The sequence below is a fragment of the Mus musculus genome, chromosome 2 (genome assembly GCF_000001635.26).
Source record: "Mus musculus strain C57BL/6J chromosome 2, GRCm38.p6 C57BL/6J".
In the NCBI taxonomy this organism is placed as follows: Eukaryota; Metazoa; Chordata; class Mammalia; order Rodentia; family Muridae; genus Mus; species Mus musculus.
The window spans coordinates 105,562,472-105,590,007 of NC_000068.7; the positions used below are offsets into that span (position 1 = coordinate 105,562,472).

Sequence of the window (27,536 nt, forward strand, 5' to 3'; positions counted from 1 at the left end):
TTTCATGAAGGTTCAGTGTCCTAGTTCCCTTCCCCCAGGCAAAACGACACGGGAGCAGGTCAGGGTTGCTCTGGGTAAAAGCCTGTGAGCCTAAGAGCTAATCCTGTACATGGCTCCTTTACCTACACACTGGGGATTTGACCTCTATCTCCACTCTCATTAATATGGGTGGCCTATTTGCTCTTATTAAAAGAAAAAGGGGGAGATGTTGGGAGCCGCCCCCACATTCGCCGTTACAAGATGGCGCTGACATCCTGTGTTCTAAGTGGTAAACAAATAATCTGCGCATGTGCCAAGGGTATCTTATGACTACTTGTGCTCTGCCTTCCCCGTGACGTCAACTCGGCCGATGGGCTGCAGCCAATCAGGGAGTGACACGTCCGAGGCGAAGGAGAATGCTCCTTAAGAGGGACGGGGTTTTCGTTTTTTTCTCTCTCTTGCTTTTCTCGCTCTCTTGCTTCTTGCTCTCTTTTCCTGAAGATGTAAGAATAAAGCTTTGCCGCAGAAGATTCTGGTCTGTGGTGTTCTTCCTGGCCGGTCGTGAGAACGCGTCTAATAACAGTACTCCATTGTGTAGATGTACCACATTTTCTGTATCCATTCCTCTGTTGAGGGGCATCTAGGTTCTTTCCAGCTTCTGGCTATTATAAATAAGGCTGCTATGAACATAGTGGAGCATGTGTCCTTCTTACCAGTTGGGGCATCTTCTGGATATATGCCCAGGAGAGGTATTGCTGGGAGAAAATTTTTACATATTGTACTATCATATGCCCAAAAACTCTTCCAAATTCTAGTTACCTTTAGGTAATAGGTTAATGAAGTATATTTCCCTCTTCTTTCTTTCTTTTTTCCATTTGTTGTTGGCAGAGTCTCAGCATATATCCCTAACTATCCTGAAATCGGCAACATAGACAGGCTAGCCTTAAACTCACAGACATCCTCCTGCCTCTGACTTCCAAGTGCTAGAATTAAAGGCATGCGCCTATTTCTTCTTATTGTGGACTATTGATTTTTTTATTATTAAAAACATTATATTATATAGGAAAGTATGTTATTAAATTCCTGAAGAAGTACCTACCAGCTCTCTGGCAGAAGTCAGTCAGCCTCAGCTTGCGTGTAACAGGCCCATCTCCTCAGTCTATGAGAACCAGAGCTCTGTCTGGTCACAAATCTCTCCCAAATGGACTAATTGGCAAGTACCAGTTGCCCACCCTAAAAGATTAAAATGAACTGTGCTGAAAGCTCTTCCTGAGCCCGTGCTCCATCTCCACAGGGACTTAGTGACCACTGTCTGGAGGAGAACTATTTATTATTAAACTTATTAGGCAAGAGAGGTCAGCACAAAGCCCTAAATGCATGTCCCTGAGATGATGCTCTGGGGTGTTCTGTTCTCTGGGGACACATAATCTTCTTAGTGACACTCTATTCATGGGAGTTTTCGGTTCTTCAGGGAACAAGCAGCTGTGCACAAAAGCGGTCCAGAGGGTTGGTTGGTCTGTTTGTTTGTTTGTCTGTCTGCTCATTTGATTTTTGCTTTTGTTTTTCCCTTTTCTAAGTGAGTAACCACAGAAAGATAAAAGACAACAGGCCAGAGACTAAGTTAGGGCACAGACTGATGACTTGACAGGCTGGATCCAGAGATGGGAACCTCACCATGGGTCCTGAACTATCCCTGCTCTCCCTCTAAGTACCATGCTTGCTGACTTTTCGAGCCCAGTTGAACTTATTCTGACCACCATTTTGTCTCCTGACCCAAGAGTAAAGGGTACATCCTGGATCCCATCAGCAGATTCTATACATATGGAAGTATATGAATACAACAGTTCCTTGAAACAAGAATTTTAAACAGGGACTGAAGAGAGAACACCATGGTTAAGAGCACTGGATGCTCTTTCAGAGGACCCTGGTTCAATTCTCAGCACCCATGTGGAAGTTCACATGTGTCTCTAACTCCATTTCCAGAAGTTTCAATGCCTTCACACAAACACACATACAGGCAGTGCATTAATGCACATTTGATAGATATATATATATAGATTGATAGATAGATAGATAGATGATAGACACATAGATAGATAGATAGATAGATAGATAGATAGATAGAAGATATTAGATAGATAGATAGATAGATAGATAGATAGATAGATAGATAGATAGATAGATAGAAGATATTAGATAGATAGATAGATAGATAGATAGAAGATATTAGATAGATAGATAGATAGATAGATAGATAGATAGATAGATAGATAGATAGAAGATATTAGATAGATAGATAGATAGATAGATAGATGATAGACAGACAGACAGACAGACAGATAGACAGATAGATAGATAGATAGATAGATAGATAGATAGATAGAAGATATTAGATAGATAGATAGATAGATAGATAGATAGATAGACAGATAGATGATAAGCAGACAGACAGACAGATCTAGTTTTAAAAAGAACTGTAAACAGGAAGCTAACATGGAATGAATATATACATTCCAGGGAAGACCAGGACCTCAGAAGACTTGCCTTGTCTAATCTTACATCTTCTTGATACAGAGAAGAGAAACCAGTAGGTTCTTCACAGAGCTCTGAGGGAGGCAGAGCTGTCTGCAGGGTTCAGAGGCTCCTTTCTAAAGCTTTGTCTCCCTTCTTCCATCCAAAGCCAATAGTAAGAATGGCTGTGAGTATCAAGCAACTTCATCACCTGGTTATCTGTCTGCAATGTCTATAGCAGGCAAAGGTAGCTGATGCACCTTTGCAAAGGACCTCAAGCCTTCCTAAGATGCAAAGCCAGCATTGGAAGTGAGTATTACTAATGTTGCCCTGCCTCCATTTACAGATGAAGAAAATAAAGCCTGAAGAGTTTAAGCGAACTTCCAGAGGCAGCACAGAGATAGCTGAGACAATTATGTGATGCTGCTACCAAAGCACATCATTTTCTCTACTTTACTCTCTGGAAACCAAATACAAAGACACCCCTGTCCTGTGCCCAAGGCATACAGCTGGACAACAAACCACATGTTCAAAGAGCATCCTCTGTAGTACCTATGAGTCAAAGTTTCTATCTTCAGCTTAGATTATCAGCTCCCATTGCCAGTCAAGGAATGTTTGGGGACTGGGTGAACCCATGGCCTCACTCCATGGCAGCTATGCCACTTTATAAGGATCCAGGGATCGTGGAACATCCTGGAGGGGCAAAGTTGATAGCACTGGAGCATCTTTGTTCCTGGCTCCAGCAGCTCTGTCTGCTAAGTATGCCTTCCCGAAGAGTATTTGCAGACCCCAGTGTCCAACTTCTCTGATGGACATCTTCCTGGTCTCCAGAAATGCTACTGTAGATGTCACTGGTACTTGCGATTCTAGCGAGGGAAGAGCCAAAACAGGAGGGAAACAGTGTTACTCTGAGACCCAAGCCATGAGGGTAGAGGCTCTTGTGGGAAGTCCCCGCTCTCTGCAGTCCCCAGGAGACCATTCCCTTTGTGTAGACCCTGCTGGGTCACTCAGGAAGTTGGAGTGTGGGTGCCTCAGAGAGGAAGGGCAAGGAAGGCACTATCCTGGCCCTCTGGACAATGAACTATCCCTTATAAGTTCTCTGAACGTGTTACTTGGCCAAAGAAAGGTCTTGTATTGTGAAGTGCAAGAAAGCGAAGAAATGGTTCTGAAGTGTGGACCAGTTTCCCCCAAGCCTGCTTCTCAGAAAGGGTGATAATGTAAACATTCACCCATTAGAAGGAAAATGTACCCTTAAGCTACCCTCCCTGTCATTAGCCACACTGGCAGCCCTATTAAAATACAAGTCTGATTTGTGTTTAATGATCTTGAAAGGAAAGTAATTGCTTGAGTATTACCATTCAAATGTTCTCAGAAGCACAGATCATATTTACAATTGGATTGTCCTTTTCCAAAAGAGGCTGGGCAGGCTGCAGTCCTAAGCATGGGAGGCTAGGAACAAGGGACTTCAGTGAATGGCTAAGGATCTTGAAGCTTGGGATTTATTCTTCTCTTTCTTCTCTTCAATATGAGAAAACAGCTGGTAATATCACAATTCCCCCAACCCCCTTTTCTTTTTCTTGAGGAAAGAGATTTTTGAGAGGACCTGCCTTATAGCATGCACTACAGATCATCCATGTTGGATCAGTATGTCAGGAATTTGTAGAGGACAAATAACTGTCATTTTCCAAAAATGGGGCTGGAATGATGGCTCAATGGTTAAAAGCACTTACTGTTCTTGCTGAGAATCTAAGTTTAATACCCAGTGCCTGCATGAAGCAGCTCACATCCACCTATAATCCCAGATCTAGGGACCTTATGCCCTCTCTCTTCTAGACTCTGATGGCATCAGCAGTCATGTATCTGTACCTACATACAAACATATACACATGATTAAAAAATAATGCTGGGCATGGCGGTACACAGTTCTAATCCCAGCATTCTGGAGGCAGAATTGGGTTTAGGGGATCCTCTGTGAGTTCAAGGCCAGCTAGGTCTACAAAGTGAGTTCCAGGTCAGACAGAGGTAAACTGAGACATTGTCTCAAATAATAAACAGTAATAATGATAGATCAGTTTTTAAGTGAAGAAATAAAAATATTTCTCAAACTGGGAAAGCTCAGAAATACACTGAAAGCAAACCAGTTCCTTCAACCTTCATAGCTGGCTCTGTGTAAGGAGCTGGAAGGTGACAGGGCCGGGGGGGGGGGGCACAGTGGCTAGCAGCATGGTGTTTAACGTTTAAATACTGTGCATGCCTCCTCCAGATTGCTTCGTTTCTTTCTCTTCTTTGCATCCATTCCCCCCCTCCACCACACTTAATAGAGTGTGCTGTTGTGTAGCAATTTCCTTGCAGCTTGGTGGGAAGCCCCCCAGACACAGATTTCTTTCTTTTTTTTAAAAAAAGATTTATTTATTTATTCATTTATTTTTATGTATGTGAGTACACTGTTACTCTCTTTCAGGCATACTGCATACCAGAAAAGAGCATCAGATCCCATTACATGTAGTTGTGAGCTACCACGTGGTTGCTGGGAATTGAACTCAGGACCTCTGGAAGAGAAGTCAGTGCTCTTCACCACTGAGCCAACTCTCCAGCCAGGACATGAAGTTTCTAAGGGGAAGTGAAGCATTCCATCCTACAAGGAAGCTTGCCAAACTCAGGAAATAACTCAAAGGCTTTAGGAGGGCCCAGAGACTGACCAGTACACTATGCCCCTTCTCTCCTGAGCATACACAAACAGAAATGGCTGCTGAGAGAAATTCTCAGAGAAACTGAGCTGCCTGAAAGGGGCAGGGAACATGGTGACTCTTATGAGGATCAGGGCACCTGGGCTGTGAGAAAGATGAAGTCTGCTCCAGGCTTCCAATCTTTGCGGGCTGTCACCCATGCTGAGATGGGCTAACTTTGAGCCATTTCTGTTTCTGGAAATAAAACTCACAGCTCTTCAAGCTGGATTGTGATGGTCTCCTTATTTTGGTCTGTAATCGGTTTCCTATCTGGAGTGATTCCGTTCACATCTCCTCAGTCACACAACAGCAGCTGTTCTGTGAGGGGAAGGTTACTTCTTTTTCCTGTATAATTATAAGTTGTATACACCCCCCTCTTTTATCAGTCTTTACAATAGAAGACTCCTGTGCATTTTTTATTCTTAAATTTAAAACAGCAATCTTTGAGTCGTGGGAACCTCTCATTGATACTCTTTTGCATATAACTGTTCCTAATCCTGGAGATGTGTCCAAGAGCCCGAGCCATGATGTTTTCGTCCCAGGAAGTCCCATCAGGTCATTTTTTATTTCCAAACAGAAAACTGACCCAAAGAAAACTTGATCAAATTGCAAAGATTGAATGAGCTGAGCAAGATTTCTTGACTTAGGTCCTAGCTTCTCAGTGACATTTGATGAAGTGTGAGCTGGGTTTATAGCTGCTGGGGATATGTGTGTGTGTGTGTGTGTGTGTGTGTGTGTGTGTGTGTGTGTGCAAAATTGGGAATGAATTTTAATAAGCACTATAAGCATCTTAGAAACCCACGGGACTGTATCCTTGCACTCTGTATCTATACCATGCACTCTGTTTTGCTAACTATGACCCTTTAACAATATCCAAGAAATATTGGTTTATACAGAATTTCCATGGAGTTGCATTCTTGGAAAGGGAGGCTCTGTGTTCCTGTTATAGTAATCTTTATGAAGATGGCTGCTTGTGGGGTGCATTTAGGGATAATGGGGGTTCCCCTTAGAGTCACTGAAATTTGACATCTTTGATGTTCCTTCCTGAAGACACAGAGTCTTTCCTATCCCTCTTAAATCTAACTGAACCCGTGAATGCTATGACTGATAAAGTATAGCCGAAGTGATGCTGTCTGAGGTGATGTTGTCTGAGGTGATGCTGTCTGATGCATCTGCCACTCAGTCTCTGTGGAGCTGAGCCTTGAAGCCACTCTGGCAAAGGTTAGACCCATGAGTAAGAAGTGGAATCTTAATGTCATTCAGGCCTCTGAGACTAGTCTGTTCTCCACTTGAATGCAACCAACAACCATTTGTCACACAGCCAAGACCTGCCTAGGTTCTAGCCCACATGTCTGAGAGGTCTAATAGGAGGGTTACTCATAGTCCACCAGCATGTGTTAGGGTCATTTGTCATGTGGAAATTGGTGGCTGAGACAGTGATCTCTGGAAATGTGGCCTGCCTGCCATGGTTAAAGCAGGAGTTGCCACATCTTCAGAGCATAAGACACACAGAAGTGTGTGATGTCTTCTCTTACACGCGTTCTCGACCGGCCAGGAAAGACGCAGCAAACCAGAATCTTCTGCGGCAAAACTTTATTGCTTACATCTTCAGGAGCAAGAGTGCAAGAGCAAAAGCAAGAGAGAGCCAGAGGAAGAGAGAGAAATGGCGAAACCCCGTCCCTTTTTAAGGAGAATTATTCTCCGCCCAGGACGTATTACTCCCTGATTGGCTGCAGCCCATCGGCCGAGTTGTCGTCACGGGGAAGGCAGAGCACATGGGGTGGAGAACTACCCTTGGCACATGCGCAGATTATTTGTTTACCACTTAGAACACAGGATGTCAGCGCCATCTTGCAACGGCGAATGTGAGGGCGGCTCCCCACAGTCTTCTTCTATGTTCTCACTAATCTTATTGATTTCAAGTAGTTTTCTTGAGTTGGTTGGGAAGACTCATATCCGGAGAGTTCTGCCTTCCCAGGAACATCCCTTCTGTAGCATCCATCTCAGACAGCGCCTGAGCATTGGCGGCAGACATCTTGGTTCCGGGACTCTTCCAAGACTACTCTGCACAGGTGAGAGTGCAGACTACAGAAGCCAACAGCTTCTGGGACAGGTGGGAGCCACAGAGCTTCTGAAGCAGCCCCCTTTTCGGGCCCCAGACATCCCATCCGGGCACCTTCCCGGCCAGAGGATAGGTGTCCGCCCGGCCCGGGAGGGCTTTGCCTGAGCATCGGAGGCAGACATCTTGGTTCCAGGACTCCACCAAGACTACTCTGCACAGGTGAGAGTGTGGACTACAGAAGCTTCTGTGACAGGCCGAAGCAACACAGCTTCTGGGACAGGTCCTGTTTTGGGCCTTCATCTTCAGCCAGGAGGGAGGTCCGAACGCCAGATATCTGTGCACCTTCCCTGTAAGAGGAGAGCTTGCCTGCAGAGAGTGCTCTGACCACTGAAACTCAGAAGAGAGAGCTAGTCTCCCAGGTCTGCTGATAGAGGCTAACAGAATCACCAGAGGAACAATCTCTAACCAGAGACAACTAAATCAACTAACTCCAGAGATTACCAGATGGCGAAAGGTAAATGTAAGAATCTTACTAACAGAAACCAAGACCACTCACCATCATCAGAACCCAGCACTCCCACTTTGCCAGTCCAGGGCACCCCAACACACCCGAAAAGCTAGACCCAGATTTAAAAGCATATCTCATGATGATGGTAGAGGACATCAAGAAGGACTTTAATAACTCACTTAAAGAAATACAGGAGAACACTGCTAAACAGGTAGAAGACCTTAAAGAGGAAGCACAAAAATCCCTTAAAGAATTGCAGGAAAACATGACCAAACAGGTGATGGAATTGAATAAAACCATCCAAGACCTAAAAAGGGAAGTAGACACAATAAAGAAAACCTAAAGTGAGGCAACGCTGGAGATAGAAACCCTAGGAAAGAAATCTGGAACCATAGATGAGAGCATCAGCAACAGAATACAAGAGATGGAAGAGAGAATCTCAGGTGCAGAAGATTCCATCTCAGACAGGGTGTATTCTCTTTCCTTCCTCGACCAGTCGCTCGCTCCCCTTCTCTCTCACTCCTACAAACAAAAATGAGCTACACTTGTATGAAGCTTATGGAATTAAGCTCCCTAAGGTTAAAGAACAACTTTTATCTAAAAGAAAATAAAAATTATTTGACAGCAACAAGGGAGAAATTAACAAAAACAAATGCCATATCCAGAGACTTGAATCCAATCCATGGCTGAATTCTCTTTTCCTTTTTGTGTCTCTGCGTCTCCAACCATAAAATGAGAGAGTTGCCTTTGATCCCTAAGGAATTTCTCAGCATCTAAAGTTTCTAAAAACCATGAAGGACCTGTGAGAGGGAACAGGTTCATTTGCTAAATCACAACCCCACAAGGTGAGAAATACATTTATACTTCTATAACTATGTCTCAGTGTCTGATAATTAATATTATCCAAAAGGTAATAATAGTAACCCAGTCATAAGGAACCATATGCCATTTTTTATAGGATGGTGCTCAATCAGCAACAAAAGCTGACCCAGACACTGCTATGTGCTATATGCAGTCCCATTGAGCTCTCACAACATTCTTGGGAGCAAGCAATTAATGTCACTGCTGGTTCTCAGATAAGGGAAGATGTTGAGGTGACAGGCCCAAAGGTGCCTAGACTGTGAGCAGTGGATCAGGAAAGGAAATCAGTCTATTGGAAAACCCTTGTTGATCGTGACTATTTAGAATGGGAAGGATGGTGTCTTAGTCACTGTTCTAGTGCTGTTAAGAGACTCCAGGACCACAGCAACTCTTAGAAGGGAGGCTTTAATTAGGGGCTTAGTTACAGTTTCAGAAGTTTAGTCCATTATTATCATGGCATGGCAGCAGGCAGGCAGGTGCTGGAGGTTTGTTCTAATCTGCAGTCAGAGAGAGAGAGAGAGAGAGAGAGAGAGAGAGAGAAAGAGAGAGAGAGAGAAAGAGAGAGAGAGAGAGAGAGAGAGAGCACAAGCCTTGGCCTGATGTGGGCCTTTCAAACCTCAAAGCCTACCCACAGTGACATACTTCCTCTGACAAGGCCACACCTACTCCGCCAACGCCATATCTTCCAATCCTTTCAAATAGTTCCACTCCCTGGTGATTAAGCATTCAAATATATGAACCAATGGGGGACATTCTTATTCACACCACGGCAGACAGTTCCTCCCAACATGACGTCGTTTGCTTTCTTTACAAGTGGCTCAAAGATGGGAGAAGAAATGAAATACTGATGATTTGCCTTGCCTTCTGACCTGCTGTCTCTCAAAACCCAGTTCCTAGCTCTCTCATTGATTGTGCATCAGGCTTTTCTCCTTGGTGTATCTGGTACATGGAGGTGTGGACAGGAACTTAATTCCCTTTTATAGAGCAAGAGCCAACTACATTGTCTCGTTGTGGACTAGCCAAAGGACCAGTCAAAGTCAAGTGTGAGGCTCTGTGGCCTGGAGGCTTGGAAAAATTGATCTCATCATAATGTTGAGTTTTCCCATGCAGACTTGAGCCCACTACACCCACTGACCTCTGGGTATCCCTTTGCTCTAACCATGTTCCATCATGACCCATGATTCCAAGTATCCTCATAGCAAGACCTAAAACATTGGCTCAAGTTTCAGCATAAAGAACTTAGTGAAAAATTCCAGACCCTTGACCAACAACTCAATAAGGAAAACAGCTGGCTGTCTTAGTAGCCAGGACCTTTTTCCTAAATGTCATCCTCTACAAATCACTTGGCCAATCACTTTATCTGTCTTGGTCACCCATAAGAGTTACCTGTGCCTGCAGAAGACCAGTGTGAGATCAAGCCAATCGGCATTCCCATGTAGAGTGGAGGAGGGGCTTACAAGCTCCCATCCCTAGCTGAGGAAGATTGATAGTTGATGGCTTCTGCAGAAAGAAAGGTCGGTTTTCATTAAGGGTATGACCCCTGCTATGCTCACCATGCTCTAGTGAAGGGCGCCATACCCATGAGTTTATGGGCAGTGCAAATTAGACTTAACGAGTTATAGAAACAAGAGGACATCGAAGTTATGATGAGGTTGGGGGTATGGACAGATCTGGGAGCAGTTGTGGAGGAAGGAGAAGGATTGAAATGCATTTTGGATATACAAAAAATTATCCAAGAATTAATAAAATATTTTATTTAATTAAAAAATAGTAACCAGAACACCAGTTTGTTCATATTTTGACTGCAGAAAGTTCCCAGGGGGTAAGTAGAGCTTGGCTGATTTAGTGAGGTACTAGAGATGGGTACACACTGCTTGACAATCAGCAAAAGGCTCTAACATCTTCACCTCACCCCACCCCATTCACTTCTGAGCTTTCTTTATCTCTGTTCAGGTCATTACAGGAACACTTGCTCCCTCCAAATGAAACAGAACCATTCAAAACAGAATGTTATTTGATTGGATCAAAACCACACCCTAAACTATTGCTTAAACTAAATGGTTGCTTTGGTGTGACTCCTAAAACAATATCAGTGAACGTTCTGATAATTCCACGTCAGCTACACCAGCACCCCAAACCCTGGCAGCCACTCCACTTCCCTTCTGCAACAAATCCTTGCCCAGATTAGAGTAATACTATAACCTCCATCTCTATAAATAATAACCATACTTCCAAACAAACTCTCCAATTTGCTTTCCCTTCCCTATGTCTGTGGATTTGCTCATGTAAATACTCATAATCCCTAAAAATTATCTCAGTGCTCTAAGGGAGCTCTCCCCACTAGGACTTTTATCCATTTATTACTGAGCTTAACTCCAAATCCTTTTCTTCTCCTACATGAGAAAGGACACAATGCAGAAAAGGGGATCTTCCAATCCTTGCAACAAACCCAGAGTGATGACCACCAGGCTACCCAGCAAAGGTTCAAGTATCTCTTCACATCTGGTTCTGGTGATGGAGACATAGTGTTGAGTAACCTTCATTTCTATGGGCAATTATCTTCTTATTCTGAGTATTTGGTGACCCTTTTCGAATTAAAGACTACAATTCCTATTCAGCTGACATCCTACATGACCATGTGACTTTGTTCGGTGAATAAGTGACAGTGACATGTGCCACATCCAAGCAGGCATTTTGGGAGCAAATGCATAGTTCTGTTATGGCTCTTTTCTCAGTAAAGAAAGTTAAATGGTCCACATAGTTACAGCTGTTAGCTTGGCATGATGAGACATGGAGGAGTGGATCTTCAGCAATTCGACTGATGAGCAGTAATACCACAGTGAAGAGACCCTTCTACCACAAGCCATTGGGATGTGGGGAATGCTAGCTACTGCATCACAGCCTACATAAAGTAAATGAAGTGCCGTTGCTCTAAAGGGATGAAAGTCAAACTGGAAATGTTGGCTTTCTCCTTTAAAAGAATGTCTTTTGTTTCTAGGCTGTTTGAGAGCACGTTAACAAGAAAACCACCAACAAGGGTTCATAACAGTGAATGACCATCTATGTCTTTACAGCTTACCAAGATTCTCATATTTGTGCATGACCCCATGACAACTTGAAAAGACACGGTAGGCATGGATTCTTGTCCCTGCTTGAATAGCCAGAAGTAAGAACTAATCAAGCTGTTTTTCCAAGGTAATAGAGCTTTTCAGCAAAACTGGTAGATAGGAATTGTGTCTCCCAGACTGGTTTGGTCCACTGAGATGGCCAGCACTGATGCTATGGGTGGAGAGAATGGAGCACTGCCTAAGGGCTACCATATCCAAGGGCATGAGCGATCAGAAATGTCCTTCCTGCTCAATAACATGTGGCTGGTTGTTCCTGCTTCACAGGCCTAAGTGCAGTTTGAATACAACATGTAATAAAATGCATGTATCTGGCTTTTTGAGGAGAGTCAATTGCCTTTTGGAGGTTTTCATTTGCAAATATGAATTGATCAGGACCTTGTCAGATATTTATCTACAACAAATAAGCTATTGTACACTGGAGAGTTAGGCATGACCAAGAAGACTCATTTTCAAATGTCTTTGCCAAAGCTTTGAAGCAATGAACTCATGAAACAGTGCAACCAATTAGAACCCAGCTAAGCCCTGGAAGTTTCTTTGGTCTTCATAACTTGACTTCTGAAAATATAAATAGTCTTCGATTAGTGACTAAATAGAATATGATACAGGTGTAAGGGCATACATTTAAAACCCTGACACCCTGGAGGCAGATGAAAAAGAGGTTGCAAATTCAAGGCCAGCCTGAGTTACCTGGTGTGACCCTGTCTCAGAAACACAAGAAGAAAAATAAAATGACAAGCAACCTGCCTATCAAGTTACTTTTTCTGTACAGCGCATTCTCATCCCCATGGAAGTGGACAGTTACCTCTCTGAGCCCATGGCCTCCTTCCAGTGAGCTTTCTTTCGGAAGACATGTCTCTTTATAGATAAGTAAATCTCTCTGTGCTGATGTCACTGCCAAATTTACTCTAATATGATTAGGATATAATAATCTAATAATTAGTAAGCTGTGAAGTCCTACCCTTGGCAAAGGCAGAAACTGTGAATCTGATTATACGAAAGAAGAGAAGCAGGTGATGAAAGATGATGCCCTTTGTTTCCCAAGAGCCTTCTCAAATTTCCAGTAACAGTGTTGACAGCATCCCAAAAGGATAAAGTCCATGACATCCAGGGGCCAGAGAAAGACTTATGTGGTATTACTCTTTGACATCTGACTGTCAGTTTAAAGATTTTTACTTATTTTTATTTTATGTGTATAAGTGTTTTGCCTACATGTATTCACATGTGAACTGTGACTCCATATGAACACTCAAGAGGATTAGAATCATTGAAACCTAAGGTACAGATGGCCATGATCCACCATGAGGGCGCTGGAGTGGAACCCAAATTCCTTGCAAGAGCAGTAAGTGCCCTTAACTACCATCTCTCCACAACCCCGTGACTGTTAGTTTAAATGGTCAGAGGAGCAGAAATGCCCAGCTAAATATTATCGTGCAGGCAATTAACCTAAATATTTATCAAATGGCCATTGTAAACCTAGAGGCAAACTAGATGCTCAAAGTTCTACAAAGGACAAGTGAAGGGGCTCAGGCTTGGTCTCCCTATTGTTGGCATTCACCTGCAGGTAGCTTAGCAGACAAGGATTTCCTTTGGGCTTTTGTTTTGTTTTATTGTATGGTGCTGAGAACAGAACCCAGGTCTTTATGTATGGTAGGCAAGCATTCTACCAATGAGCTTCATTGCCAGGCCCTTTTAAAGGTGTTTGACTCAAAATTAGTGCAATCCAGATAGCATAAAATGAAAGTGAAAGAGACATCAGTCAATGAAAACAATATTTAAACATGGTCAGATATCAATCTTTAGATTTGTTCTACCATCCAGTGCAGTGGTCAGGTAAGTCTTAGGAAAAGATCCACCTCTCTCTTAGGAACTGACTGGTAATGTTGACAATTGGAACGGCTGCAGCTGGGATCTCCTCAAAGTAATGTCAGCATGTACAGAAAAACAAACAGTGGTGTTGCTATCTGAATACATCTGAAAGAAGTCTTTTTTCTGCCAGTAAGTGGACTAACTCACATCTTAGCTAGACCAAAAGCAAACAAATGAACTGAAACAGAAGTGTGCTGAGCAGTGTATGGGAGGGTGGAATGTGTTATAAAATCAGCTAATTGGTATTTCCCTAGTACTTTGTGCTCTGCTCTTACCCTGAAGCTTTGGTCTGCTCTCTCTTGCTGTGATAAAACCCTAACCAAAACCAACACAGGGAGAAGAGGGCTTCCTTTATCTTACAGCATATATTTCATCATGAAGGGAGGGCAAGTAGGAACTTAAAGCAGGAACCTGGAGGCAGGAGCTGATGCAGAGGTCATGGAGGGGTGCTGCTTACTTGCTTGCTCCCCATGGCCAGGAGCGGCATCACTCATATTTGGGCTTTTCCACATCAACAATTAAGCAAGAAAACATCCCACTGACTCAAATTTAAGATCATTCTGCCTCAGTTTCCCAGGTTCCATGATTATGGGCATTTGTAGTATGCCCAGCTGTTTTCTGTCATTATGTCACTGGTGGTGGAGTCTGTTTGCCAACATTGCTATTCCAACGAGTATTTTGAATTAAAACTGATGAAGACTTGTCTTAGAACTGTTAGTGCTAGCACTTTTTGTCATAAACAAGAAAAATCTGAGAGATGCAGTTGAATTAAAGCCCTAAAGTCTTGACTTTAAATGGCACATCACTATGAACTCATGTTGTATTTTGTCTTTAAGTCTACCTTTGAAAATTCTAAAGGGCCAGACAGAAAGCCAATGTAATAACATCTATCCCTGGTGCCTTGGCTGTGAGCCAGACCACCTTTTTCAAAAGGAAAGAACCAGGAACCAGGGATGTTTCTGGGTCTGAGCCCTCTCTCTCTCTCTCTCTCTCTCTCTCTCTCTCTCTCTCTCTCTCTCTCTCTCTGTCTCACACACACACACACACACACACACACACACACACACACACACACACACACACACAAAATATATTCCTTGAAACTGCAGAGCCCAAGAATAAAGGGACTGCACAGATAACTGCACAACCCAGAGGTCAGAGTCAGCGTCAGAGAGAAGATCCCACTGACCAGGCACAGTGCGTGTGGAGTTCTATAAGGACAGATTCAGCAGATTTCAACAGCTTATCCCTAGATGAAAGGGGCATGACCTAGGGGAGAAAGAAGAGGAGCAATATTGCTTACAGGTACCAATGGTTTCCTGAGGAAAAGCCCAGGGCCATCCATGTGGTCAGGGAGAGGCTGTAGCTGCTCTTGAGTAGATCCCAGAATTTCCTGCTTTGGTTTGTCCTTGTGCCAAATCTGGTAGAGGTATGGTAGTGGCCTGAGTGCGTTGTGTCTAGATAAGGGGCTGGAACTGTCCCAACACAATTCCCAAAGACACAGAATGTCACAGGGCATGGGAGAGCCCAAGAGTGACATAGAAATAGTGGAGGAAGCTCAAACAGCTCCTGGCTTTCCCACAACTACTGTCTGTTTGTCTACCCCCACCCCACCCCATCCCACCATCCAAATTCTGTTATTGTTCAAGGTAGCTGTTTTAAGTACAAAACAAGTTCAGTGAGAGTTTAGTGCAAATTAAATTGAATTTTCATTTTGATATATGAACTAAACAAATGGAAATCAGATCTTTTCAGGTTATCAGCAACACTTTTATCATAACAGCATATATGGAGATGTGGTGTTTCTGAGACCAAGTCCCAACTTACCCAATAAATTCAGATTAACCTACAACTGATCTCAGCCAATAAGCAGCCATTATTGCTAAAGGTCCATATGCTAGCTTTTTAGAAGATGATATTAATCACTATTAAATCATATAGTTTGAAAGATACCTACTACCCAGAAGAAAAGAAATAAAGTCCAACCCATCTGTAAACATTTTTGTCAATATTTAAAATAAGATTGATTTAAAATAAAAATTTATCTAAATTCTAAAGTTGTAACAATAAATAATCATATTTATGCATTTCTTTTTATGAGAATGTTCATGGGTTTTTAAAAAAAAGGATCACTGGGCGGTGGTGGCACATGCCTTTAATCCCAGCACTTGGGAGGCAGAGGCAGGCAAATTTTTGAGTTTGAAGCCAGCCTGGTCTACAGAGTTCCAGGACAGCCAGGGCTACACAGAGAAATGCTGTCTTGAAAAACCAAACACAAACAAACAAGAAGGATCAAACTGAGTCTATTTCAAATAGATGTCAGCTTATACACGTCCAAGTCAAACTAGAATTGTCTACCTGTTCTTCCTGGCCCTAGGTGCCCTCTTAGCCTCAGGAGCACTTCTGAAGCCCTCACAACAAACGCAGGAGGGCTGCTGGTGACCACAGAGGACCTGAGTCCTGGTCTCCACACCCACTTCACCTTTTCCACTCAATAGGAAATAAAACCCATTCCTACCTTGAAGGTTAAGGCCCTGAACTGGCTCTGCCTAGGATCCTACTTAGCAGAGTGAAACTTCAAAGCCTGAGAAGTAACTCGACTTCTTTACAGGAAAAAAAGAAAGTATTATTTCGTAAGCATCCAACTTTGCCTCTTTTTTTCTGCCTTTTTTCCTCCTCCTCCTCCCCCCTCCCCATTCTCCTCCCCTCTTCCTCCTTCTCCTCTTCCTTCTCCTTGTTCTCCCCCTCTTCCTCCTCCTCCTCTTCCTTCTCCTTGTTCTCCCCCTCTTCCTCTTCCTCCTCTTCCTTCTCCTTGTTCTCCCCCTCTTCCTCCTCCTCTTTCTCCTCTTCCTCCTTCTTTCTCTTTTGACAAGGTTTCACTGGCTGACCTGGAGCTCACTACTTAGACCAGGCTTGCCCAGAGCACAGCACTTCTCCTGTCAGTGATGCCTGTGTACACAATAACCATATCTAGTTCTTTGGAGTTTTTGTTTTTCCTTTTTGTGGCAGCCTGCATCAATCCTGCTCCCACACAGCGCCACATGCCTTTAATGACAATTATAATGATAAGAGTTCCGTGGGATAAAAGAGACTCTGTATAATGAGAAATGGGGAGAGGACCATTTTATCCTGCTATAAAGACTATATCATGTGTTTGAAGTGTTGGCCATAAAATAAGATAAAAAGTGATTGGGTCTTGAGTCAAAATGATGACAGTAGTCATCCAGAAGGAATTATGTATTCTCTGTACCATAGGGCATGAGTTTCTCATGTCAGTGCACGCTTACCATTTCAGCTACGCAGACAGTTGCAGTGGCATATTCAAGAGTCATACACCTGGCACAGAGTAGCACTGCAAATGCCAGGACACAGGGATTCCTGACCTGTGGCTTGAAGGCTTCCAACAAATATGCCTGGCATACTCTAGACCACTCCAGGCCTCCACTCTGTGAGGGTACATCCTCAAAGATTTGTTCTCACCCAGTAACTTTTGAAAGAGTGCCTTGACTTCAGAAAACTGCTTTGGGGGTGGAGCGCTGGCTTAGTAGTTAAGAGCTCTTGCTGTCAGTCACCAGGGCTAGAGTTCATATCCCAGCAATCATTGCAGATCACTTGCAAATGCTCCAAGGGACCCAATATCCTCTCCTGGCCTCCTCGGGCATGCACACACAGAGACACATACACAGAGACCAGCACAAATACAAACATATAAATAAGATAAAAATCTTAAGAAAACTGCTCAGGGGACATTTCATAGGCATCTCGAGTTTGCTTTTTTTACAAAATATACTTGTGTCATGACAGCTCACAACTATCTGAAACTCCAGTTCTAGGGAATCTGATGCCTTCTTCTGGCTTCTACAGGTACCACGCATGCATGTGGTACATAGGCATATATAGACAAAACACCATACACATAAAGCTATATACACACACACACCCGACACACACACACACACACACACACACACACACACACACACACACACACACACACATATTTACTTGTGTCACAAAAGGAAATGTTGGTAACCCTTTCAGAAAGCATGAGTAGGCTCACTAAAATACAACAGGCCTCTAGGATTATATCTGTCTTGGTGACTCTACTCGGGTCTTTGCATCTTTAGTGGCTATTTCTGGCCCTGTCTGTAGGCTGGCTGTGTATTAGAAAGTGGGTCAGAGTGTATTTCTTTCAGGTGTAGTTTAAGGAGGGAGGATAGACATCAGGCTGGATCCATAACTTTGTTCTACAACAGAAAACTCTGGCTGGGGTATGAATAGCAGGGATTAGGTTGAACAAATGAATGACCCAATTTCTATCAGCAGTAAGAGAATATTATTTACCTAAAACCAGATGGTGGATCTTCCTTGGAGGAATACAAGTTTCTCTGGCCTAGAGAGAAATCAGTACATTGTGTTTTCTTGCCCCTGAGCATATCATTCTCACCTGTCCTGAGCGTAGGACCAGGGGCCTAACCAACTTCTAGGTTATTCTTGGACATAAAATGGTCTGGCTCTGATTCAAAACAAATTTGGCCCTTTAAAATCTCTGAGGTTTGTGGCAAGTCCTAAAGACAATGACAACACCATAATAGGTCCTTTATGAAGGTTTCTACACTCACATGACATTGAGCCTGGTGTTCGGCAGCTCTGACCTCAGGAGGGCCTATGCGAAGGAGATCAATGCTACAGACAGGCCGAGCTATAAAAGGATGCTGTGCAGCTGTGAGGGGAGCTATTTTGGGATCCCAGGGGGTCTCATTTGTGCTTCAGGTTAGGAGACTTCCAAGTGGAGAAGGGAATGTTCCAGGGCAGGGATGCAGACCAGACCTTGCCCTCTTTCCTCCTACCAGGCAGCATCCACCCCCTTCCCTTTGGCTCAAAGATGTCACCAGCACTGAATCCTTGAGCCCTGTGGGAATGGGAGAAAAACAAAGGAGAGAAAACAAGCAAGCCATCTCTCAGCCCAGAGTCATGCTCCGGGAAACTGCTTCCTCAGCTGCGTTCTAGATAAGACTGTGCTGACGTTTGCAGGATGTGCCCAGGTGCCAAGGCCTCGGGCCCTTGTTGCCTTTTGCGTTCACTTCAGTGGCTTTCAAACTGAAGAAACCTGGAGGCAGAGGTGAGCAAGAGTGGGAGTCATCTTCCCAGCTCAGCTCCGGCTCTCCGCAGAACAAAGAAGCCAATTATTTCTCTTCAGACAGGAGAAGCTCTGCTCTGAGGGCCTTGAAGGGTGCCTCTTCTATAGTATTCCCTTCTACCTAACCTGAAGTCATCTCACTGACAATGTTAGGTTAGAGACCTGGTGTCCTCTCTCTCATCACCTCAGGATGACTGGATAAAATTAATGGCCGCCATCTTGAAGACAGACCTAATGGAGCAGCTCGCTCTGAAGGCTGTGCCCTTCAGAGCCCCACAGGCTTGGAGTGGAAAGGTGCATTGTTTTAACTGCGTGTCTTTTGTAGGTCTTAACTTAGAGTCATACCACAAAACAAGAATCGTTATCCTATTTGCCTCATAGGATTGCTGTAAGAGTTAAATATGGCAAAAATACCTAGCCCCATATACAGCACATGCTCAGTGGTTGCAGAAGGTAATCCTGGGATTGGGCATGCGGCCTAGTGGCAAAATATGTTTTGTTTGCATGAGGATGTAGGCTTGATTCCCAAGCATGTATCAAAAGGGGATCATCTGCTTTGGAAATGGGTATGTGGTATCTGTATTTATTAGTGAATGGGGAAGGAGGGATGATGTTAAGACCACTTAAGGCTGTGGGACATGTGACCATGGTTCTCACCTACTTTATCTGTTGACTAACTCTTCTGTGCTGATTTTAACTCATAATTTCCAATGTCCTGGTATTTGAAGACAGGATCTTAGAGAGGTAATTACACAGCAGGATGGACCCTTAATGAATGGGATTAGTATCCTTGTAAGAGACTCAGAACTTCTCCATTCCTTCTGTCTTGGGCAAACTCAGAGAGAAGTTGGATATCTGTGAACGTGGAAATGGGCCCCATCAGGACTATGGGGAAAACAGTTTTCTATTTATAAGCCTCTCAGTTTATGGTAGATTGGTATATCACCCCAAAGAGACTGAGATACCTCATGGAGAAAAGAGACAAGAAAAAGCAGGGACAATGGGAAAAGAAGCAATGGGGAGGGAATCACACTTCGATGACACTGGTGTTTGGAGCCCTAAGGAGCTCCTGGTGCTGTCAGATCGGATGCCAGGGATTTCAGAAACATACTTCCCTTCCAAAGAGACAGCATGGCCTTGCCTAAGAGATAGAACAATGGAAACAGAGTCTATACTCCTGTCTAGGACTTGAAGAAATGAATGCTCAGAGGAGTCAAAGAGTTTACTTAAGGTCATACAACGAGAGTGTCAGGACCAAAAGAAAACCCAGGTCTATGTCCAAAACTCCATAGAGCTAAGGAATAAATACTGTCAGACTGTAGTTTTAGGAACTATTCTTGTTGGTTTGTTTGTTTGCCTTTATTATCAACCCAATAAACAATATGAGAAGAAGGCTTAGACTTTTCCTAGGAAGCCGAAGTGTATGTGTGTATGTAGTCCATGCTGGCTTTGATTTTAATCTTCCCTGAGAACAGGGACCTTGTTAATGGATAGGAAGGGAACACAGGCTCAGGCTACATTAAATATATTTATTGAATGTAAATCAGAGCTAATTTAGGCCCATATCACCCCAGTTAGATGCATGCTATTAAATATATACACTGAAATAAACCCCCCAAGCAATAAATAAACAAATGCATATGCTGATAAGGAGTACAAGGAGACAAAGAGAATCTTTATATGTTATGGTAGGGACATCAACTATTCAGCCACTAGGAAAAAGAAAAGTCAAACATAAAACATACTACTGTTTGATCCAGCTATTGTGAAAGAATTAAAGTCAGCATACAACAGAGATCCCTGCATGCCCATGTTTATCATGGTGTCATTCACAATATCCAAGATAAGGAACCAGCCTCAATGTCTATCAAGAGATGAATAAAGAAAATATGGCACAGATACAAAATAGAGTCATCCAGCCATAAAGAAGAATGAAACCCTACTGTTTGCTGCAAAGTGGGAAAAACCAGAGGGTTTGCTGAGAAAAACAAGCAAACTCAGAAGGAACCACACATCTTCTATAAGGAAACAAAAGAAATGGTGGGGGAGGGGGGTAATGAACTGAAAGTAGAAAAGATGCCAATCAACATGTGATTTTCATATGTATGGAAATATCACAGTGAATCCAGTTGAGTCATACAACCAATATGTGTCACACGTATAATTAGAAAAAGATCCATAAGTAGAACTCTGGATAACTAAGGCTTCTGACATCCAGCAAGGATAAAGAGTTGGATATGTACTAAAACTTCTTGTGGTGAAACGCACCCTACCTCTAGCAATGCTCGAGCAACTGTGAAACTATATGCTGCTTAAAACAGTGTCCTGAGGGGCTGGCAGGGTGGTCCTGAGGTGATGTCAAGGTGCCTGTCACCAAACCTGACATTCTGAGTTTAATCTCTAAAACCCATATCATGGAAGGAGAGAACTGGTTCCTACAAGTTGTCTTCTGGCCTATAGGCAAACACACACACACGAGAGAGAGAGAGAGAGAGAGAGAGAGAGAGAGAGAGAGAGATATTTTTAAAAAGAGATTGAGTCTCCCATACTCTCAAAAAATTAGTCTTGGAATGGAAGAACCTAGCTCTTTCTGGCTCTTCACATGATTTAACCAAAGCAAGTGAGGGACTGAAATAGGACATTCTAGAAGGTACTGGGATGCAACAGTAGAGTGGGTGGTGGGATAAAACCCAGAAAGGATGGATTTTAGAATTATAAGAGCAATGGGTAGCTCTAAAGTTTGGTGGCATGGTATGGAAGAGAGATCAAGCACATTCCTTCCATCACAGGGAGGGTCCCCCTCGGAGGAGCTGTGGGTGAAAGAAAAGCGATCTCTTGGTAAGTTCAAGTGCAAGCATCCCTCACCTTGCAAGCCTATTCCCTTGAGCCTCTGGCTTCACCACATGATGAGTGTCCTAACAGGAACTTATCTTCAGGGTGAAGTTCTCCAGTCTGGTCTGACTGCTTGAGGCCACAGGCTCCTGATTTCTTACATCTCTTTCCAGTGGCCTCTTTTCTTCATTGAATCACTGGGTGGCCACTCCTGAGAGACAGTGTGAGCTCTAGAAACTAATTACATCTTGAACACAAATTTGGGGGCCATCTGCATAATGGGAAATGCAGTCTCAGATGCAAAGAGAGGTGGGAGGCACTCCTGTTTAAAGTTGAAGGTCCAGCCTCTGAGGACAGAAAAGTGCCACCGCTGTTTTTCCTAAAAGAATCCTCACCTCAGTAGGGACCACTAAACAAGCAGGATGTGCCATGGTACCTCAGTGTCTGTCTAAAACCTGTTTGTCTCGGTAGGTAGAATGTTTGCCCAAGATATTTGGAGCCTTTGTATTGATCCTTGGCACCACATAAACTAAGCAAGATGATGCATGCCTATAATCCCAGCACCTGGGAAGTAGATTCAGAGAGATCAGGAGTTCTAGGTCATACTTGGCTATCAAGTTCAAGGCCATCTTGGATTACCTGAGATCCTGCGTCAAAAACCAAACCAAACAAACAAAAGCACAGTTCCTAATCCATCTGATTCCCCTTCAAAGCTGAAGGAATAAAGATAAGACTCACTAAGGCATCTTGCTGCAGGTTTTTGATGGTTCCAGACTCCCCAGAACATCTGGGCATCTCTGCCATGATCTAGAACTTGCTGTCGCCTTGGGTTCCAGGAACAGCAGAACCTTGAAAACAGACCATACAGTGAGCTCACACCCAATGCAAGAGCGCTCATCAAGGGAACCAACTTGTCAAGTGGCAAGGATGTCATCAAAACTCCTCGTAGAAGCAAAACAGAGATGATGATAAACCAGACCACACTTGGATCAAGACTGCTGGTCCCATAGGCCCCACTTCTTCCCCTCTGAACCTAAAGCTTATGTCAGTTCCTACAAAATAGGTAGAGATGTTTAATCTCATGCACCTTCTCAACATAGCTACACTGACTAAAATCCTTCATCACCTTCACCTTCATCTCCATTTTGAACAAGTAACCTGACATGATGTGCTGAAACCCACAGAGTTGGGATCCCAGAGAACATCCATATGGATTCCTGTAAGAAGTGGAGACGGGTATGGCTGGAGCTACCATATCGATCCCTCCCCCACCCTCAGTACAGACCACTTTGGTTTAGTCCCCTCCCCCAAAGGCGCAAATATCTAGAAGTTACCCTCACCACACCTAAGGATGTGCTGATAGACTATCTCAGGTATGAGGGGCCTTCTCAGAGCAGTCCACAAGCTCAGCCAGGGAGAAAGGCTCATGGCAGCTTCTCTGGATCCCTATCTCCTGATCTACACGCATAGCCCATATTGTGAACAGAGCTGCAGTAGCCTTGTCCCTATCCTACCAGCTGTCAAATAAGCAGCTCAGCCTCCACACTGGCCTGTCCGGTCTGACCTGCAGGACTGCAGGACAAAGGAATACAGCTGACAGCAGCTCGGACACTCTCCCTCACACGCCATAGACTCCAAAATGAGAAGCCTCGGAAGGAGATTCTGGGTCTCACAGGAAGGAAGATTTTTTTACTTTGAAAGTTATTTTTGCTTTATTTATGTTTTCACTCACTTTTTTCCCTCAATATTTTAATCATATTTATGTGTGAATTCTTTAGCCTGGGTCCTTTCATTTTACATATTGATAGATAGATAGATAGATAGATAGATAGATAGATAGATAGATAGATCTTATTGCATTGTTGTGTCTGTTTTTGAAGTACTCTCTATTATCTCTGCCACACTCTTTTCCACAAAGGCTGGTATGGTAATATTGTTGCTTTTTAAATGTCTTGATTGTATTTGTTTATTTTTGCTATAGAAGGCCGTTCTCTCTTCCCACCCCGTGGGATCAGACTGAGGTCATCGGGTTGATCTTGTCATCTCGCCCACCCACGATGCTCTTGCCTTTACCTGTTTCTCCTCCCTAGGAAGAGGTGGAGGTTCAGCCAGGACTTTGAACACATAGTATGAGAGCTTTGACCCTAAATGATCCTCAGCAGAGTTGAGGCCTCATATGAGAGAAAATGCATCTTATTCCATCCACAGTTTAGTCCTGCTTAAAGTGAGGTACATACTTTAGGATTAAGGGTAAGACAGGGGCTGGGAAGACAGCCAAGTGGGTCAGAGCACTTACTCTGCAAACATGAAGACTGGAGCTCAACAGCCACACAGAAAGCCAGCCATGCTATGCAATCACCTTTAAGGCCAGCACTGTGGGGGGTCAGAGACAGGAGGATCTTTCTGACTTCCGGGCTACCAGTTTAGCTTCACGTTCAGTGAGAGACTGTCTTCAAAGAATTAAATGGAGACAAGACGGAGCAGGGCATCTGACATTCTTCTCTCTGTGTGCCCTGGTGTGCACGGGTATACCATATGCATGTGTGCCACATATATACCACAGAGGCATGACTGCATGCACACATACGCATGCACGCACAAAGAGAGACAGACAAAATTTTCTAGGGGATGTCCTTCCCTGATTGCCACAGTTATGGGGTAATGAACCGGGTGGTCTGAAGACCTACTGCTAGACATACACTCATAGAACAACAAAGAGAAATGACAGTTGTTACAGTCACTGTATACACAAGGGACAATATCATCAGTTGCTCCTACACTCTTTCAAATCACACAGTGCCAGTGCACTTCTGGAGGAGCAACCACACTGAGTGAAATTCATGTACTGCACTGCCTACACTGTAATAACCTGGACTACCAGACAGACCTCCTCTCCACTACTCACGCAGAGAAAGCTAACCTCTCAGGCTTACAGAGCCCCCGCTGAGACAGAAAACTGCAGTCTGCAGTGCACTTGGACTAAAGCCAACACTAATATCCCAGGGCACATTGTTAAAAGGAGGCTATGCTGTAAGAAGACTCACATTTAATAGTGGAAAACATATACATTACATTAGTGGAAATGCTAATTTCATGACTGAAATGTGGCATATGAAGAGATGGAAAGAAAAATAAAAACACAAGGTAAGATGGCTCCTTGGAAGTTTCTAACTCTCTAGTACCAGCAGATTAAATATAAAGATGACACACATGGGGAAAGATCCAAAAAATACCTGGAGACCCTGGAAAATCATCAGAGAATTTAGAAGTAGAGTTCAAAAAAAAAATAAAAAATAAAAATAAATAAAATTAAATTAAAAAAATAAAATAAAAAATAAAATCCACTCAAACTAAAAAAAAAAAAAAAGAAGTAGAGTTCAGCAAAGCAAAATTTAAAATATAGTTGAAAATGTCAAAGGTAAACTAAAATAAGTAGGAGAAAAACTGCCAAGACATAGACATAATGCTGGAGAATTAATTGACACATTTAGATAGCAATAATGGGAAATAAAATAAAGACCTCTGGGACATGAGTAAGAGATGGGAGGTAAGAATGATGGCTCTAAACCAAGGTGCCCAGACATGGTCTATGAACAAGTAAATAAATAAAAATTAAAAAATGAATTCCACAAAATAAACAGTATATTTTCTATATCTTAAGAAAGATATGAGTGTCTAGGTATAGGAAGAATTTAGAGCCCCAAATGGACACATCTAGAAAAGACTCTTTCAAAGTCATTTGGTAGTTGAATCGCCAAGATTATAGAACAGAAAAAAATTAAAAAGTTGTGGGAAGTAAGAAGTAGCTATTTATAAAGGCATATTTGTAGGCTTGGGTTTTTTAAAAACCTATTTTAATAAGGGTCTTAAATGCTTCATCTTCACTTCTAGCCTACCGACCAAAGGTAGGGGAGAAAGATGGTTAATAGGACAAGGGAGGGGGGGTGTGGACCTGTTTAGAATTAGTTCTTTCAGGCAATTCCAATTTTCGTTGTCAGGCTATCAGCAGTCCAGTCTAAAACATCAAACACAAATCAGTAGCAGCAGCTCTATCCAGAAGAAACCACAAGGCTCTGGCAAATTAGCATGAGTCTGCAGAAGTGGCATGATGCAGCCAGAATACCACAAGAAGTTCGCTGGCACGTTTCTCTCTAGAAATCACAACGAGTGAAGATCAGAGAAGCCTTGAGAGGTAAACCAAGGCAAAAGCACCATCCACTGTTGGGTTCCACTTAGACTCTTTCCAAACATCATCAGTCCTCTCACCTATCTGGATCTGCCTCAGCAAAACATCCTCTCATAACACAGCTTCCAGAAAAACATTACATGACACAACCGAGTCTCAAAAAAACCCAGAAAATTCCACTTCACGTATTCATCAAAATAACCAAATTCTCAGAATAAACTCTAAAAGTCAGGAGGGAATAGAATGGCATATTATAAACCTTGATAGTTATTTCCAGCAAAGCTATCCCTCAAGACCAAAGAAGACATAAAGCCCTTCCTTCTATCATAAAGACCAACTAAAGGGATTTGTGATGACTACGTCGGGGTAGAGGAGACACTTTAAAATGACCCTGCACACAGATGAGGAATACAGAGAATCTTATGTACGAAAGATTTGAAAAGAGTCAAACTCACAAAAAGAAGAGATAAGCAAAAGTTTGGCCAACCTAGACTGATTGGTAAGTTCCAGACCAGTTAGAAATGCTGTCTCAAAAAATCTGTGGGCAAAATCCTGAGGAATGTACCTGAGTGTGACCTCTGACATAAAGATATGAACACAGTCATATGCATATACACAAAATATAAACACACATCCTCAAATAAATAAATAAATATATTTAAAGGTAGAAGCCCCCAAAATGAAAATTATAAAACACCAGAGGGGAAGAAATGGAAGAAGACACTAAAAATTGAAATGATTACCCATATACATGGAATGACAAAATATAAATTGTAGAAGTGGCCATATTTTCAAAACCACTAACTACATCTTATACCTTGAGATCACACAAGAAAAACCTTCTACAAATTGAGTTTTGTTTCTGGCCAAAGCAAATCAAGATTACACATCCTCCAAGGCCCACTACAAATTTTAATTTTCCATGATGCCTTTCCTAATTACTCCAGTCCCTATGGATCCCTCTTAATTTCTATAATTGTCTGCCTCACTGATTCATTAATTAATAACTATCTATTGAACAAACTATGTGCACATGGCTCAGTGTTGTGTGTGACAGCCATGAGACCAGAACCCTAATTCCTGAACTCCAAACACATAGCAAGCAATGATTGTTTCCAAGGGTAACTGCATCAGCTGCACGAAGGAGGTGCTTCCTAAACACTAAACAAGAAAGGAATTCTGGGGGCACTCATTTGGAAGATGTAAATGAATAGTTTCCTTAAAGTCAACTAGATCTAAAAATATAGGCTTCTATGGTTCTCAGAAAAAAAATAATTTTTTCTTCAGAATGAAATAGAAAGGGCCAAAGTGATGGCTCCATGGGTAAAGGTGCTTGCTGTCAAATCTGATGGCCTGAATTTGATTCTTAGGACCTACTCCCAGGAGGTGTCCTCTGACTTCTTCATTAGTACTACATAGCATTCATACATACACACACACACACATACACACACAAGCAAATAGATAATTTTTTAATAAAATTTAACTAAAGGAGGATGAGGTCAATTCAAATGGAAAAAAAAAATGCCGTATGTAAACCATATCTATGGGAGTTAGTGTGGAGTAAAAAGGGGGAGAGGGGAGACGATGACTAATGTTTCCAGTGGCAAGCCCCCAAAAAATGAGGCTGAGACACAGGAGCAATCAGAAGTTAGCTTTTGATGTCATAGGCATGTGGAATGCTAAATAAGATAAATGGTTATTCCACAGGAGTGGACTGAATGAAATGGGCAGTGT

At 42.9% G+C, this 27,536-nt stretch overlaps 1 long non-coding RNA gene across 1 annotated transcript in view; it reads right to left on the reverse strand.

The window, feature by feature from the left end:
• The window catches only part of Pax6os1 (paired box 6 opposite strand 1), a 134,251-nt gene that overhangs the window by 26,392 nt on the left and 80,323 nt on the right, over positions 1–27,536 (reverse strand). Inside the window, exon 3 of the long non-coding RNA NR_002867.2 lies at positions 22,352–22,461. This is a non-coding gene — a long non-coding RNA (paired box 6 opposite strand 1). The remainder of the gene's footprint in view (positions 1–22,351; positions 22,462–27,536) is intronic.